Source organism: Mustela lutreola, chromosome 1 (assembly GCF_030435805.1).
Source record: "Mustela lutreola isolate mMusLut2 chromosome 1, mMusLut2.pri, whole genome shotgun sequence".
Classification (NCBI taxonomy): Eukaryota; Metazoa; Chordata; class Mammalia; order Carnivora; family Mustelidae; genus Mustela; species Mustela lutreola.
The window spans coordinates 86,599,987-86,612,537 of NC_081290.1; the positions used below are offsets into that span (position 1 = coordinate 86,599,987).

The 12,551-nt window shown below is 35.7% G+C and overlaps 1 non-coding gene across 1 annotated transcript; it reads right to left on the minus strand.

Annotated features, from left to right (window-relative positions):
• Positions 1-3,472: 3,472 nt before the first annotated feature.
• LOC131822858 (U6 spliceosomal RNA) lies at positions 3,473-3,578 on the minus strand. The gene has a single exon (XR_009350344.1). It is a non-coding gene; the product is annotated as a U6 spliceosomal RNA (small nuclear RNA).
• Between the last annotated feature and the right edge of the window lie 8,973 nt (positions 3,579-12,551).

Sequence of the window (12,551 nt, forward strand, 5' to 3'; positions counted from 1 at the left end):
TCAGTATCCTTGAGAAGAACACAGGCAGCAACCTCTTCGACCTCAGCCGCAGCAACATCTTCCTAGGAACAACGCCAAAGGCAAGGGAAGCAAGGGAAAAAATGAACTATTGGGATTTCATCAAGATCCAAAGCTTTTGCACAGCAAAGGAAACAGTTAACAAAATCAAAAGACAACTGACAGAATGGGAGAAGATATTTGCAAACGACATATCAGATAAAGGACTAGTGTCCAGAATCTATAAAGAACTTAGCAATCTCAACACCCAAAGAACAAATAATCCAATCAAGAAATGGGCAGAGGACATGAACAGACATTTATGCAAAGAAGACATCCAGATGGCCAACAGACACATGAAAAAGTGCTCCATATCACTCGGCATCAGGGAAATACAAATCAAAACCACAATGACATACCACCTCACACCAGTCAGAATGGCTAAAATAAACAAGTCAGGAAATGACAGATGCTGGCGAGGATGCGGAGAAAGGGGAACCCTCCTACACTGTTGGTGGGAATGCAAGCTGGTGCAGCCACTCTGGAAAACAGCATGGAGGTTCCTCAAAATGTTGAAAATAGAACTTCCCTATGACCCAGCAATTGCACTATTGGGTATTTACCCTAAAGATACAAACGTAGTGATCCAAAGGGGCACGTGCACCCAAATGTTTATAGCAGCCATGTCCACAATAGCCAAACTATGGAAAGAACCTAGATGTCCATCAACAGATGAATGGATCAAGAAGATGTGGTGTATATATACACAATGGAATACTATGCAGCCATCAAAAGAAATGAAATCTTGCCATTTGCGACAACATGGATGGAACTAGAGCGTATCATGTTTAGCGAAATAGGTCAAGCAGAGAAATACAACTATCATATGATCTCCCTGATATGAGGAAGTGGTGATGCAACATGGGGGCTTAAGTGGGTAGGAGAAGAATCAATGAAACAAGATGGGATTGGGAGGGAGACAAACCATAAGTGACTCTTAATCTCACAAAACAAACTGAGGGTTGCTGGCGGGGAGGGGGGTTGGGAGAAGGGGAGTGGGTTTATGGACACTGGGGAGGTTATGTGCTTTGGTGAGTGCTGTGAAGTGTGTAAACCTGGCGATTCACAGACCTGTACCCCTGGGGATAAAAATATATGTTTATAAAAAATAAAAAAAATTAAAAAAAAAGAAATAAAGCATAAATTATGAAAAAAAAAAGGGTGACTTGATCACTACTGTATGGACATATCACACATGGTGCTACAGGGTCTTTCCTCATGGATATCTGGCTTCTCTTCTGGTTGATAGGTTCTGTGACTAAGAACTAGCTAAGATCTGGAACCTGGAAAAACGACTGTGATTTTCCACCAGAGTGGATGACCTTGGTCCTCTGCCTACTCATTTTTAACCTTGTAACTACGAATCTCTGTCCTTTAGCCACACACCACCCTACCCCCAGCTGGCATTACAGCCTTTCTGCCCTATAAGTTAATTTTGCCCTGTTGCTTCTGATAGGTCACTGCTGCCCTAGGCTCCTTTTGTTCTGGAATTGCATTCTCCCTTACCATGAGGGAGCACAGTTCTGCAACAGCCTGTCCCATGTCAGTCCTAGAGAAAGGAAACTGAACTGATGCCCTCCCGCTAACCCATTCAATTATTAATATGATAAACAGAGTCACGTTCATGGCATCACGGAGCAGAATCAGCTAGTAGATTTTCGGGTCTGCTATAGAGTGCCCACATCTCTGAGCCTTTTTATCCTCTCTTCCACAGTTTGGCATACAATTGTGGCATCTCTACTCTGTTGAATGTGGGTCATCACTTTTTCCCAAGCTTCCCAGAGCCATCTTAGTATGTATTAGGTAGGACACTTAGGGCAACATGAGTTGCTGTCTTTTATGGCCTTTGCCAGGTTTTAATTCTAAATTATTAGACACTGCCATTACATTGACCAAATCTTCATTTTCTCACTTCTTGGTCTTCCCAGCTCAATTCAGCACTCTCAGGGTGCACTTCCAAGCATATCTGACACCCAGGTCATACAGTCCTCAGACATGTGGTCTCTCTTCTCACTTCAGACCCAGCACTTCCCCATCTGGGTAATGCTAAGATTTGACCATAATTATCAGTCTGGAACCCAGGAGGAATGCAATCCTTATGACATCTAGGCCCAGCTGAAGTCTCCTCTGAACAATCTTCCACCAAAGGTTCTCCCATTAAGTGGGGTAGGGCCCTTGTGCATTATGCACACACAGTCATCCACATATCAGTATGAATTAAATATATCACCAGAGCAGATTTCTACCACTGTAAAATCCTATTCAAAGATAGAGACTAGGAAAATCACTTATCTATCCCTATCCCACTGTCACTCTTCTGGATTTCACTGGGGTTGGCTTATTATTGTCTTGGCTCTCTAAATGCAGATGCTATTTGGGGGCAATTTTGGATGTAGTTCAGCAAGGTTTCACACAAATATTGATCACTTCTCTCACTACGCATTTAAAAACCTTTACTAAAGCAAAACCTCTGTGCCTTGCCTGGCTCAGGGTCTACCTTTTAGAGTTTCAAGAGCCTTTCTTGGGCAAAAGATGTGTTTTAGCCTTTTTTTTTTCCCACTTCTACTATGATAATCCTAACCTTATTCAAAGCAGTGTGTTTGTTCTGATTGGCAAGCTGCAGAAATGAAAAAAGTAATACAAAGATAAATATTTTAAGGCATCATCTCATTTTATGTGTATGAGCACATGCACAGGTGCCTATGTGTCTGTCTGAATGCTTATCTCATTAATAACCTGAATTTACTGTAAAATTCTGAAGGGAAAAAGAAAAGATATTAAGCAAAAAGGATATCACCCTAATACAGAAACTTTCCAGATCAATGTGCTAACTTAATTATCCTCTTAGCATGCTTCAAGCTGAAAGTCTGTCTTCCAAAACAAAGGATCAGAAATGTTCTGGCTATCATCACCTTTGATTTGCTGATTCTCTTCCTCTCACATACCCTTTCACATTATGAATCTCTGAGTCACTTCTCAATAACTGCATATTTTAAGGTAATATTTGCAAAAAAGTATAAATTATTTTTTGATATTTCTTTTAAAAATTATAATATGAAATTATTCTGCAGATGATTGACCTAGAGAGCCATTTAGAAAATCATTTAACAAAATCTTGAAATAACGTCTTCAGATTATCTGGTATTTATTTAGGACTGTAGTCTTCAAAGGGGTGGGGGGTACACAGATGATCTCCTGGAGTGCCAGAATTACAAGAAGGTACTAAAGGGTTCTAACATGTAATATACAGTTGATGCAGGTGCACTTACTCTGTCGGTGTGTCAGATAGTTACATGTCACAGTTGAGGGAAATTGGGAGATCCACAAAGACAGATAAAAGTCAGATAAAAGTCCTTCACTCTATTCTTTGTGTTCAGAGTATTGTAGCTTTTATTTTTATTTTTATTTTATTTTTTAAAATATGGAACGCTTCATGAATTTGTGTGTCATCCTTGCACAGGGGCCATGCTATCTTCTCTGTATTGTTCCAATTTTAGTATATGTGCTGCCAAAGTGAGCACCAGAGTATTGTAGTTTATGAGAGACCCTTGAAGTGGACTTTCAGATTCAATTATTTAAAATAATGAAGTTCTATAATACTTTATATTAGAAAAAAATTGGCACTACCAGGTATTTACCCCAAAGTTACAGATGTAGTGAAAAGAAGGGCCATCTGTACCCCAATGTTTATAGGAGCAATGGCCACAGTCACCAAACTGTGGAAAGAACCAAGATGCCCTTCAACGGAAGAATGGATAAGGAAGATGTGGTCCATATACACTATGGAGTATTATGTCTCCACCAGAAAGGATGAATACCCAACTTTTGTAGCAACATGGATGGGACTGGAAGAGAATATGCTGAGTGAAATAAGTCAAGCAGAGACAGTCAATTATCATATGGTTTCACTTATTTGTGGAGCATAACAAATATCATGGAGGACAAGGGGAGATGGAGAGGAGAAGGGAGTTGAGGGAAATTGGAAGGGGAGGTGAACCATGAGAGACTATGGACTCTGAAAAACAATCTGAGGGTTTTAAAGAGAAGGGGGGGTGGGAGGTTGGGGAAACCAGGTGGTGGGTATTAATGAGGGCACGGATTGCATGGAGCACTGGGTGTGGTGCAAAAACAATGAATACTGTTACACTGAAAAAAAATTTAAAAAAAAAGTGGCAATAAAAATTTTTTCTCCTTGTTTAACCATATAGAGATTCACTGTTTATCTAAAGTCACTTGCCCCCTTCGACCTCCATTGCATAGCTTTGAGTTAATCACACTCCTCTGTGACACAAGTATCATTGGTCCAAAGATGTCCTCTATCTTATTTTATCTATTTACCTTTTTATCTTGGTGCCTTATCATCTCTCATAAGGAGCTATTCTGAGCTATTCTAATGCTTTTAATGTAGCATACTATTTTTGGGCAAGTACTCTTATAAAATATATATTACTATTTTGTATTCATGTATTTTCACTTATGTAAATATTAATATATATTTTAATTTTTTTTCCTATCCATTTCACCCATCCCTGTGCTTTTAAGGTTTATGCATGTTTGTTTCTAATTGTATATGCAGTCTGAGGCCTCTAAGAGCTGCTACAGCATTCTAGAAGGAGCACCCACCATATTCTACTATCAGTAAAAGACATCTAAATCACTTCTGACAATTCTGGACAATTTTATACAGATGACTATTTGTACACATTACCTTTATCTAGAATACAAATCTAGAAGCATTATTGATGTGTCATAGAATAGGCATTTTCTGTATTTAACTAACTATTGCTAGATTATTCTCCAGAATGTCTGAGAGGTGGGAGTCTAAACTCCTAGCAGCAATGCATGGACTCTACCTATAACCTCATACAGCTACTGGTATTTTTAGCTTTCAAGATTTTGCTGAACTGATGGTGTAAATAAATATAATCTATAGATATGTATTTATATATTGTATCTATATATTGACATATAGATTCTATCTATAAATATGGGTTTTATATCTATAACTCGCTACTAATGAGTTTGAAGATATGTTTCATGGGCTTTTTTTAACTTTTACAATCTTCATCTATAAATTGTCTCAAACCCATTATTCTATTAAAATTAAAAATTTTTTCTTCATAGAAAGTTTATATGTTCTTTATTTAGGCAAATTCAGGATACTTTATATTTCCCTGTTGCCTATTTCTGGAATAAATAAATACTGTTGGGTATTTTCCTATGTCAATCTTGTGCCCAGAAACCTTACTAAATTCTCTTATTTTGATTTATTTCTAATGATTCTTTGACTTTTTTGTATAGATGATCATATGCATGAACATGATACAGTTCTTTTTCTCTCCAAGACTCACATCTGTGATTTTTATTTCCATTATTTTTTGTTGTTCTTGTTTGAATATTGACCAAAACCTTGTTCCATGTTTAACGATCCAGTGGTAGAGGCCATCTTTGTTTTATATGTAGCCTTAATGTTAAAGGAAATACATCTTAAGTTTTCCCACCAAGAATGATAGTTACTGATGCTTTCAGATATGAGATCTTTACAAAAGTAAGACTTTTTCCCTAGATTTTTCAATTCGTTAATAAATACATTTTAAACTTTACCAAGTTATTTTTTCTATTATATGACTTTTCTCTCTCAGTTTATTAATTAAGGTTTTTACACTGAGAGTTTTTCCTATTAGGATATTTCCCTCCGTGTTTCCGAGATAAATGACTCAATACGTCCTTATCCCCTTTTTTGTTCTTAGTTATAGGATCGAAATTGCGCTAACCCCATAGCATAAACTGAGCAGCTTTTGCAGTTCTGTTTCCTAAAAACATATATGTAGCACAGAAAATGATTATTCCTTAAAAGCTGGAGAATTGTTACATGTAAAACAATCTAAATTTTGGGAAGTTGTGGGAGGCTATGACTGTAATTACCACTTTAATTTCACTTTAAGTTTTTGATTCCTTCTTGTACCTTTTGGGAATTTTATATTTTCCCCCATAATGCATTTCCTTTAAATACGTTTTCAAATTTATTAATGAGTTCTTGTTCATAGTGCTTTTTATTATGCATTTTTTCTCATTTCTTTGAGGTAATTCTTATTTCCTAAAAAATATTTATGTTTATAAAGCTAAAATTTTTCTTGTAAGTACCATTTAGCTGTCATATACATTTTGCCTTTCAGTTTTAACTATTTCACAATTTTCCATATTATTTCTCTTTTGCTCTAAAGGATGTATGATTTTTGTTTTTATAAATGTTAAATTTTGTTAGCTATCTTTTTGTTATTACATTCTAATTTTATTGTATTTGGACCAAAGAACATGGTCTGCATGCTCTTTATGTTTTAGAATATTCAAAATTCCTTTGAGCAATAAAAAAGGTCAATCTTTATAACTTATCCATGTATGATAAAAATGTGTATTCTTTCTTTGTTAAGTTTAAAGGTGTATAAATATCTAATTGTTTGAACTTACACATTTTATTTTCATATCTGCTAATTTTCCTTTTGTTCTTTTTTTAAAAAAGATTTTATTTTATTTATTTGACAGAGAGACACAGCAACAGAGAGAATACAAGCAGGCAAGCAGGGGGAGGGGGAGAAGGAGAAGCAGGCTTCCCACTAATCAGGGAGCCCAAAGTGGGGCTCAATCCTAGGACCCTGGGATCATGACCTGACCTGAAGGCAGAGGCTTAATGACTGAACCACCCAGGTGCCCCATCTTTTCGTTCTTTTTTTAAAATTAATTAGTTAATTAATTTATGTATTTATTTTGTGGTTGTTCTGCTTTATTTTCTTAGTTCCTGAAAAATTATGTTAAAAAATCTCTAACTACAATAGCTAATATATCTATTTCTCCATGCATCTCTATTATGTATGTTATGTATTTTGAAGCTGTATTATGGAATATGTCATCATGAAGAACCATTAAATCTTCCCCCATTATTGTTTCTTTTATCATATAAAGATCACATTTGTCTCTTTTGATAATTTCTTCTCTTAAATTCTGTTCTATGATATTTAAAAATGAATTATACATGTCCCTCTAAAAAGACATGCTCCCAAGTTTCTGACCTCAGTTGTAAAGTCTTTTGAATAAAGATTCCAATTCAACAGTGAATAAAACAATGATTACTTTTTAAAACAAATGTGTCTAGGGGCACCTGGGTGGCTCAGCGGGTTAAAGCCTCTGCCTTCGGCTCAGGTCATGATCCCAGAGTTCTGGGATCAAGCCTCGCATCAGGCTCTCTGCTCAGCAGGGAGCCTGCTTCCCCCTCTCTCTCTGCCTGCTTCTCTGCCTACTTGTGATCTCTGTCTGTCAAATAAATAAAAATAAAATCTTTTAAAAAAAATAAAACAAATGTGTCTAACATGAAGAGAGAAATTTAAAATGGATACTTGTAAATCTTTTTTGTTGTTTCTTAATTTTTTTATTATTAACATATAATGTATTATTTGTTTCAGGGGAACAGGTCTGAGCTTCATCAGTCCTACACAATACACAGTGCTCACCACAACACGTACCCTCCCCAGTGTCCAAAACCCAGCCACCCCAACCCTCCTACCCCTCTCCACTCCAGCAACCCTCGTTTTTTTTCCCGAGATTAACAGTCTCTTATGGTTTGTCTCCCTCTCTGATTTCATCTGGCTTCATTTTTACCCCTCTCTTCCCTTTGAACCTCTGTTTTATTTCTTAAATTCCACCTATGAGTGAGATCATATGCAAATTCTTTCTATGATTGACTTATTTTGCTTAGCATAATACTCTCTAGCTCCAATCATGTTGTTGCAAATGGCAAGATTTCAATTTTTGATGGCTGCATCATATTCATTTATATATATATATAATATGAATGATATATTATCATATATCATATATATTATCATATATATATCATATATATTTATATATATGAATCAATCTTCTTTATCCACTAATCTGTTGATGGACATCTGGGCTCTTTCCATAGTTTGGCTACTGTGGGCATTGCTGCTATAAACATTAGGGTGCAAATGCTCCTTCAGACCACCACAATTTTAATTTGGGGGTAAATATCCAGTAGTCCAATTGCTGGGTCATAGGGTAGCTCTATTTTTGACTTTCTGAAGAACCTCCATACTGTTTTCCAGAGTGGCTGCACACCAGCTTGCATTCCCACCAACAGTGTAAGAGAGTTCTTCTTTCTTTGCATCCTTGCCAACATCTGTCATTTCCTGACTTGTTAATTCTAGCCATTCTGACTGGAGTGAGGGAGTATCTCATTGTGCTTTTGATTTGTTTCAGATTTTAGTTGCCAATAATAACTTAGATGAAAAAATATATTCCCCAGAATAGCCCTTGTGACTTATTTTCAGGCCTTCACTCACCTTTCCTCAGAGTGATTTTCCCACTTTTGAATGAGAAGGGGCATGCATGCCTAAGCCTCTCTCTATTCTTCGTGTATGTCCTTTGGTCATGCAGCAAATGCTTACGGCATACAGATTTAGCAAGAAGACTTGAAGTTCCAGGAGTTAGTTCAACTCAGAAAGATGTAGGAGAAAAAGCTGATTGGATTGCTTAACTCAACTACAATTTAAACTTAGATTTATTAGTAGTAAAATTGACATTTTAATCTTATCAGTATGGATTTTACATTTATATCATAAGTCATTCCACACTTGGTGAGTTAAAAAGAGTATTGTAATTATTTCTTAGGCTCCTCATATCCTCAAAATTCCCATTACGGAAATAAAGAAGCATGTATTATGATTGTTAGATTCCCAATGCTATTGCTCAATTAACTGGCTATAAAGACTTAATGATGGCCACAAAAATGGTAGTGAGGGTACATGGTTGATATTTGGCCTTTGGTTTTTGAAATTCATTAAATGCTTCAAAACATCTGTAATCCAGGGGAAAGATAATGAGACAATAGAAGTCTGAAAAAGTAAATAAAGATACCAGATGACCATTTATACCTTCTTATTTATGGATTTATTTTACTTCATTCTATCATCATGCTGCTTTAATGTCTCTGCTAGTAATGGAACTAGTCAATTAGTTCATTTTGTCAGTTTATGAATCCTGACATATGCTGGCTCTTTGCACTGCTCTAGATTTGTGGAGAGCTAAAATTTGTCATAGGTAAATTTTCCGTCCTTGTGGTAGGTTAAAAATGGCCAAAGATCTTTTGACACTCCTCCCATGAAGTGGTGGGGTCTTTGTTCCTCACTATAAATTTAGAATTTTTTGATAACAGATGTGTCTCCCAGAACATTCTTTCTTAGAACCCTGAGTCACCAATATTAGCAGTCTGACACTCCCAGGCTGTAAGGAATTCTGAGTTAGCCACATGGAGAGGCCATTGGAGAAGAAAGGAGGAAACTTGGGGACAGATAAAACTAATGTGGCACCATAGAGCCATCTCTATTATCTTCAACTGTTAGAGTTACCCGATTTGAGGCCCCAGACATCCTGGAAAGAGACCCATCATCCTCGCTGTTCTCTGCCTAAATTCTTCACCTTCAAAATCATGAACATAATAAAATAGTTGTTGTTTTATGCTACTCTTTCTAAGGAATTTTGTTTCATAGTAACAGACAATAGATATCAGAACATTCATTGAGTCAGAATCTGTGTATACATATGTACATATATTTGTATATATACACATATACATATGTATGTATATAATGTGTATATATATCTTAAAGGAAATTTCTAAATAAACTTCAATTATCCACTCAATTTTAAAGTTATAATTTATATCATTCATGTACATACTGTTGTAATTTTCAAAGATATTATATTGTCATTGAATTACCTAGTATTCCCCTTTGATAAATATCTGAAATCAAACTGGTATGCCAACTAAAATTAAAGAAAAAGTCAGGCTTCCCAATTCTCCATATGATGGCCTTTCTATCAAACTTCATTGCTTTATTCTTCTTCCATGTTTTATAAATGTCATGCATTTTTAGAGGGGCCAGTCTAAAAGACACTGATCCAGACATTGGATCTGTCTGAAGTCCAGACACTGATTCTGTCTGAAAGTGTTAACCATTTTTGGTCGCCCCTTCTTATTAAAAAAACTATCACCATAAACAATAATGGATTTTACCAGAAAAATTTTTGGAAAAATTAATTTTAATTACATGAGCAATTTACAACTCATTACAACAAAGGATAGTGTTCTGTACAGCATTTATATGAACGTACATATTATTTCTAATGCTGAAAGTCCTTACTTGGAAAAAAAACAAAAGCTACATGATTTTAATAGCAGTATCCCAGAAATTTGTGCATCCTTTAACATATCTGTGACAAAAAGAGGAAAAAAACTAAGTTACTAAGAAAGCATACCTAAGTAGAAAATGAGCCAAATGCCTTAATCATGCAGACATTCTCTTCATTTAAAGGTAGAATTATAGAAGCAGGGACTCATGTCCAACAACAACAACAACAACAACAAGTACATTTGGAGGATTTAATTGTCATCAAGAAGTGACTTTAATTCCAAGTGGGCGAGGACTCTCTTTTCTAAATTGGGCGTAGTGCTAATGAGTAACTCTTCCTCCTGCTGCTTGGTTCTGAGTTTCAAAAGATTACCAGGTGTCTTTTACCAGTGTATGGAAAGTAAAGGATTTTTGCCTCAATTAAGTGGTACTTTTCCAATCTATTTGTATGAGGGGTTTAAGCATTGAAGTTGCAGACACACTTTAATAGGTGTAACTGGATTTCCAGTTTTAATTTAAAAAAATGCACCTTTTCAGCTGTCCTCTGAACAGTGACTCATGGGGTTTTGATCTGTTAGACTATAAGAATGTAAAGAATCTGGGCTAGCCATTTCTAACTTACTATGTTGCTGCTTTAAGTCGTCCTGCAAACAGACTGTCCATCTATCCTCTTGAGACAGGGAATGCATCCCTCTGTGATTACTCTGCATGGCCACTGAAGGTCACTCTTACTCCATTTTCTTGGTCCAGTTTTGAAACCTGAGTCCAGGTATTACAATCTGTGAAAAACCCATTTTTGCACTAGAAATGGATGCATTTGGGATAGGATTTTGAAAGAGCCGAGAAGTACTGGTTAGCACAACCATTCAGTTCAGGAAGGAAAAGAACCTACCTGTATAAGTCAGAGGTTTGAAACAGATGGTTTGTGTTACCCACATTAACACATTTCTAAGGAAGTTATCAAAATTCATAAAAAGTTAATTTTAAAGTAAACACTGAGCAGATGTGAAATTCAAGACCAAATTCTGACCGAGAATGAAAATATCTGATTTAAAGGAGAAATCATTAATTTTTAGGAAGCACATTTAAGACCTCAAATGCTTATTGAGTTAATAAATTATAACTGATCTGATTTGAAGAAAGGGGAAGGGAAAGTTAGAAATAACACTTGCCAATAATTCAACAGGCTAAATCATCTATAAAAATAGAGGCATTACATAGAAGAAGGGTCATTTCCTTTTTGCATGTAAGTATTTGGGATATTCAGGACGTGCCTGTATTTAAAAGTATTGGATTTCTTATGTTTGTGAAAGCTCGGCACAATTTACAGGAGACTCATTTCAAATAGCCAGTATAGATACCTCGTCTCACTAGGAGGAAGGGTGACATACATTAAAACAATTAAAGAGTTCTTTAACTTCAAAAACGACAAAAACATTTTTTTTTAATAGTAAAATTTCAAGTATTAAGATTGTGGAAAATCAAATGCATCATGTTTTTCTGGAATTGTAAGTACTCAGTGATATTTGGCAATATCTAGTAAAAAAGAATGTTTATTCTTCTAAACCTAACAAATTACTTCTAGGATTTACCTAGAAACACTCATTCGTCCAAGGAATTATGTATAATAAGCTACAGTGATAAAAGTAACATGACCTAAAAGGTTGTTATTTAGAGACTAGTTAGATAGTTCTGTACTACAGAATATCATTCATTAGTTTAAAAAAATCCTTGAGGAGCTATAATGGCAAGTTTTTAAAGATGTCTGAGTGATGGGGGCGCCTGGGTGGCTCAGTGGGTTAAAGCCTCTGCTTCGGCTCGGGTCATGATCCCGGGGTCCTGGGATGGAGCCCTGCATCGGGCTCTCTGCTCCGCGGAGAGCCTGCTTCCTCCTCTCTCTCTCTGCCTGCCTCTCTGCCTACTTGTGATCTCTGTCTGTCAAATAAATAAACAAAATCTTAAAAAAAAAAAAAAAAAGATGTCTGAGTGATGAATAACACAATTGCCATTAGATAACTAGAGTTGAATAGTATTTTTAAAATCTCAAAATTAAAATGCTAGTTTGAACCATATGAAATTGTCAGTATTCAGCTATTTTTAATTGGAAAAAAAAAAGGCAATTTCATATGGTTCAACCTGTATATAGAAATAAGAAAGTAAACTAATTTTTTTCCATGAGTACCCAGTTAGAAATGTTGATATGAGGGAAACTTTAGGCAGGTAATTTTTTTTTTTCAAATAGAGTGTACTCATGTATTGTGAAAATAAAAATTTTAATATTTTAAA